The sequence below is a fragment of the Rhinoraja longicauda genome, chromosome 10, assembly GCF_053455715.1.
Source record: "Rhinoraja longicauda isolate Sanriku21f chromosome 10, sRhiLon1.1, whole genome shotgun sequence".
NCBI classification, from domain to species: domain Eukaryota; kingdom Metazoa; phylum Chordata; class Chondrichthyes; order Rajiformes; family Arhynchobatidae; genus Rhinoraja; species Rhinoraja longicauda.
This window is the reverse complement of record NC_135962.1, coordinates 59,263,599-59,269,638: the sequence shown is the minus strand read 5'-3', so window position 1 is coordinate 59,269,638 and position 6,040 is coordinate 59,263,599.

Genomic DNA, 6,040 nt, shown 5'->3' with positions numbered 1-6,040 from the left:
GCCAAGGCAGAGATTGAGAGATTCTTGATCAGTGCGGGTGTCAGGGGTTATGGGGAGAAGGCAGGAGAATGGGGTTAGGAGGGAGAGATAGATCAGCCATGATTGAATGGCGGAGTAGACTTGATGGGCCGAATGGCCTAATTCTGCACCAATAACCTATGAACATAAAAAAGAGATGAAAGGAACTGCAGATGCTAGAATAAAAATAAAAAGAGGTGTATAAAACGACGAGAGACATAGATAGGATAGACAGAAGCTTTCTCACAAGATGGAAAAACCAAATGTAAGAGGGCATAGGTTTTAGGTAAGATGGTCAAAGCTTAGATTTAGATTTAGATTTAGGGATACAGCGCGGAAACAGGCCCTTCGGCCCACCGAGTCCGCGCCGCCCAGCACTCCCCGCACATTAACACTATCCTACACACACTAGGGACAATTTTTACATTTACCCAATCAATTAACCTACATACCTGTACGTCTTTGGAGTGTGGGAGGAAACCGAAGATCTCGGAGAAAACCCACGCAGGTCACGGGGAGAACGTACAAACTCCGTACAGACAGCACCTGTAGTCAGGATCGAACCTGAGTCTCCGGCGCTGCATTCGCTGTGAGGCGGCAACTCTACCGCTGCGCCACCGTGCCGCCCTTAAAGGAGATGTACAGGGCAGACTTTTTACACAGAGGGTGGTGGGTGCCTGGAATGCACCCCCAGGGGTGGTGATGGAGGCAGATACGATAGTCAGTTGCCAGAGGAGGTAGTTGAGGCTGGGACCATCGCAACTCTCAAGAAGCTTTTAGATAGTGAAAAGGGTCAGTAAGGACAGGTTTAGAAAGGATATGGACTAAATGTGGGCAGGTGTAACTAGTGTAGATAAGACATAGAAAATAGGTGCAGGTGTCGGCCATTCGGCCCCTCGAGCCAGCAGCGGCATTCAATGTGATCATGGCTGATCATCAAAAATCAGTACCCCCGTTCCTGCTTTCTCCCCATAATCCATCGACACCCTTATCTTGAAGAGATATGTCTAACTCTCTCTTGAAAACATCCAGTGAATTGGCCCCCACTGCCTTCTGCGGCAGAGAATTCCACAGGTTCACAACAATGGACAATAGGTGCAGGAGGAGGCCATTCGGCCCTTCGAGCCAGCACCGCCATTCAATGTGATCATGGCTGATCATCCTCAATCAGTACCCCGTTCCTGCCAACTGTGGCATGTTGGTCGGTGTGTGGGATTGGGAGAATGATCAGCCATGATCACAGTGAATGGCGGTGCTGGCTCAAAGGGCCGATTGGCCTACTCCTGCACCTATTGTCTATTGGGCAAGTTGGGCTGAAGGGCCTGTTTCCACGCTGTCTGACTCTATGACTCTAAGTCTAAAGTCCTACGTCTAAAGTCCAAAGAAGTGGAAACGTTCAAGGCACACTCTCCATCAGTCTACCCGTAGTTACAGACTCCAGCAACGTCAGAGAATAGACAATAGACAATAGGTGCAGGAGGAGGCCATTCGGCCCTTCGAGCCAACACCACCATTCAATGTGATCATGGCTGATCATTCTCAATCAGTACCCCGTTACTGCCTTCTCCCCATACCCCCTGACTCCGCTATCCTTAAGAGCTCTATCTAGCTCTGTCTTGAATGCATTCAGAGAATTGGCCTCCACTGCCTTCTGAGGCAGAGAATTCCACAGATTCACAACTCTCTGACTGAAAAGGTTTTTCCTCATCTCAGTTCTAAATGGCCTACCCCTTATTCTTAAACTGTGGCCCCTTGTTCTGGACTCCCCCAACATTGGGAACATGTTTCCTGCCTCTAACGTGTCCAACCCCTTAATAATCTTATACGTTTCAAGAAGATCACCTCTCATCCTTCTAAATTCCAGTGTATACAAGCCCAGTCGCTCCAGTCTTTCAGCATATGATAGTCCCGCCATTCCGGGAATTAAGCTAGTAAACCTACGCTACACGCCCTCAATAGCAAGAATATCCTTCCCCAGATTTGGAGAGAGACCCGAAACGTCACCCATTCCTTCTCTCCCGAGATGCTGCCTGACCCCGCCGAGTTACTCCAGCATTTTGTGTCTGCCTTCGATTTAAACCAGCGTCTGCAGTTTTTTTTCCTTCCAGATCAAGGGGGGCTTTGAAAATCATCGACTCAGTCCACTCACTTGGCGTGGCCCCGGGGCAAATAACAATTGCAGAAATATATACATGTAAAAACCAAAAGGGAAAACACTCAGCTGAAGGTTTTTGTGAAACACAGTACGACCCGAGAGACCAAAGTAAATTCTGCGCTCTGCATTTGCCGAATACTTCACTGATTACCGAGTGTTAGTGGTTCACTGCAACATGTCTGAAAATATCTTCGCTAACAAAAACAACGGAATGAAAGGGGGGGGGGAAATAAATAAAAATAAACATTCATCAAATAGGTTAGCGATCATGAGGCATGTTAGACAATAGACAATAGGTGCAGGAGGAGGCCATTCGGCCCTTCGAGCCAGCACCGCCATTCAATGTGATCATGGCTGATCATTCTCAATCAGTACCCCGTTCCTGCCTTCTCCCCATACCCCCTGACTCCGCTATCCTTAAGAGCTCTATCTAGCTCTCTCTTGAATGCATTCAGAGAATTGACCTCCACTACCTTCTGAGTCAGAGAATTCCACAGATTCACAACTCTCTGACTGAAAACGTTTTTCCTCATCTCAGTTCTAAATGGCCTACCCCTTATTCTTAAACTGTGGCCCCTTGTTCTGGACTCCCCCAACATTGGGAACATGTTTCCTGCCTTTAACGTGTCCAACCCCTTAATCTTATATGTTATCTTAAGATACGTAATCTTATATGTTCCAGTAAAAACCCCTTGGCCGAGGATGGAAGATTTGTTTCTGAATTTACACTGCGTTCCCTCATTCTGACCTCCCCTCCTGAGTACAACTCCAGCAACTCTACATGACACGATTTGAGTACAGGAGTAAAGAGGTCTTTCTGCAGTTGTACGGGGCCCTGGTGAGACTGCACCTGGAGTACTGTGTGCACAGTTTTGGTCTCCTAGTTTGAGGAATCACGTCCTTGCTATTGAGGCAGTGCAGCGTAGGTTCACCAGGTTAATCCTCGGGATGGCGGGACTGTCATATGAGGAAAGCTTGGAAAAACTGGGCTTGTATTCACTGGAATTTAGAAGGATGAGAGGGGATCTTATAGAGACGTATAACATTATAAAAGGACTGTACAAGCTAGGTGCAGGAAAAATGTTCCCAATGTAGGGGGAGTCCAGAACCAGGGGCCACAGTCTAAGAATAAAGGCCGTCAATAGACAATAGGTGCGGGAGGAGGCCATTCGGCCCTTCGAGCCAGCACCGCCATTCAATGTGATCATTGCTGATCATTCTCAATCAGTACCCCAATGGATATTTTTAAGGCAGAGATAGATAGATTCTTGATTAGTACAGGTGTCAGGGGTTATGGGGAGAAGGCAGGAGAATGGGGTTAGGAGGGAGAGACAGATCAGCCACGATTGAATGGCGGAGTAGACGATGGGCTGAATGGCCTAATTCTGCTCCTATCACTTTGAACTTATGAACATGAGACTGGAATCTTAGAACATAGAACAGTACCGTGCAAGAACAGGCCCTTCTGCCCACGATGTCTGTGCCGAACATGATGCCAATCTGTGTAGGAAGGAACTGCAGATGCTGGCTAACACCGAGGAAAGACGCAAAGTGCAGGAGTAACTCAGCGGGACAGGCAGCTTCTCCGGCCCTGATATGTTGTGTACCTTTTCATACCTTGCGTGTCCCTCTCCCCCAGGCTCTCAGTCTGAAGAAGGGTCTCGGCCCGAAACGTCACTCATTCCTTCTCTCCCGAGATGCTGCCTGTCCCGCTGAGTTACTCCAGCAATTTTGTGTGCAACTCTTGCCTGTCTGGTTATAATCCATAAGCTTCCATTTCCCACATATCCATGCGCCTATCTAAAAGCCTCGAAGTTTGTGGTTTATTGATACGTATACCGAGATACATAAAGTCATAAGTGATAGGTGTAGATAGGCCGTTCGGCCCATCAAGTCTATTTTGCCATTCAATCATGGCTGATCCATCTCCCCCTCCTAAACCCATTCTCCTGCCTTCTCCCTACAACCAAAAAAGGCTACAATGAAAAGCTTACTAGTCAACGGAAAGACAATACATGATTGTCCAGAGAGTGTCCAGCTTCAAGTTTCTGGGCACTCACATTTCGGAGGACCTAACATGGTCCAATAACACTGCTGCGCTGGTCAAGAAGGCACAGCAACGACTGTTCTACCTGAGAACACTGAAGAAGTCTGGTCTACCCCAACAGCTGCTGACGACATTCTACCGCTGCACCACAGAGAGCATCCTAACACATGGCATCCCTGTGTGGTACCTCAGCTGCACGGAGGCAGGGAGGAGAGCTCTTCAGCGGGTAGTCCATAGAGCTCAGAGGACCATCGGAACACAGCTACCAGCCTTGGAGGGCATCTACAACACACGATGCCTCAGAAAAGCCACCAGCATCCACAAAGACTCTTCACACCCCTGCAACAGTCTGTTCTACCACCGGGCAGACGATACAAGGCCTTCTACGCCCGCACCTCCAGACTCAGGAACAGCTTCATCCCCAGGGCCGTAGCTGCTATGAACCAGTCCTGCTGAGCCGGATGGTCACATCGCACAGTGAACCGGCACAGATCTACTTGCACTTTATTCTGTTTTAAAACTGTTTCTAATTTTGTTTCACTGGGTTGTTTAAATTAATACTGACTAGCTAATTAATTTATTGCATCATATGGGAGGCGCATTCCCAATCTCAATTAAAAACTTCTTCCATTGGCACCAAAGGGACGAGGGTGAGTAAGGTGGGCCTAGAATTGTCGCGCTATCGTGTACCGTTTGGGCTGTAGCTCAGGAACAAACAAACAATATACAATAGACAATAGACAATAGGTGCAGGAGGAGGCTATTCAGCCCTTCGAGCTAGCACCGCCATTCAATGCGATCATGGCTGATCACTCTCAATCAGTACCCCGTTCCTGCCTTCTCCCCATACCCCCTCACTTCGCTATCCTTAAGAGCTCTATCCAGCTCTCTCTTGAAAGCATCCAACGAACTGGCCTCCACTGCCTTCTGAGGCAGAGAATTCCACACCTTCACCACTCTCTGACTGAAAGAGTTCTTCCTCATCTCCGTTCTAAATGGCCTACCCCTTATTCTTAAACTGTGGCCCCTTGTTCTGGACTCCGCCAACATTGGGAACATGTTTCCTGCCTCTAATGTGTCCAATCCCCTAATTATCTTATATGTTTCAATAAGATCCCCCCTCATCCTTCTAAATTCCAGTGTATACAAGCCCAATCGCTCCAGCCTTTCAACATACGACAATCCCGCCATTCCGGGAATTAACCTAGTGAACCTACGCTGCACGCCCTCCATAGCAAGAATATCCTTCCTCAAATTTGGAGACCAAAACTGCACACAGTACTCCAGGTGCGGTCTCACCAGGGCCCGGTACAACTGTAGAAGGACCTCTTTGCTCCTATACTGAACTCCTCTTGTTATGAAGGCCAACATTCCATTGGCTTTCTTCACTGCCTGCTGTACCTGCATGCTTCCTTTCATTGACTGATGCACTAGGACACCCAGATCTCGTTGAACTCCCCCTCCTCCTAACTTGACTCCATTCAGATAATAATCTGCCTTTCTATTCTTACTTCCAAAGTGAATAACCTCACACTTATCTACATTAAACTGCATCTGCCATGTATCCGCCCACTCACACAACCTGTCCAAGTCACCCTGCAGCCTTATTGCATCTTCCTCACAATTCACACTACCCCCCAACTTAGTATCATCTGCAAATTTGCTAATGGTACTTTTAATCCCTTCGTCTAAGTCATTAATGTATATTGTAAATAGCTGGGGTCCCAGCACCGAACCTTGCGGTACCCCACTGGTCACTGCCTGCCATTCCAAAAGGGCCCCATTTATCCCCACTCTTTGCTTTCTGTCTGTCAACCAAT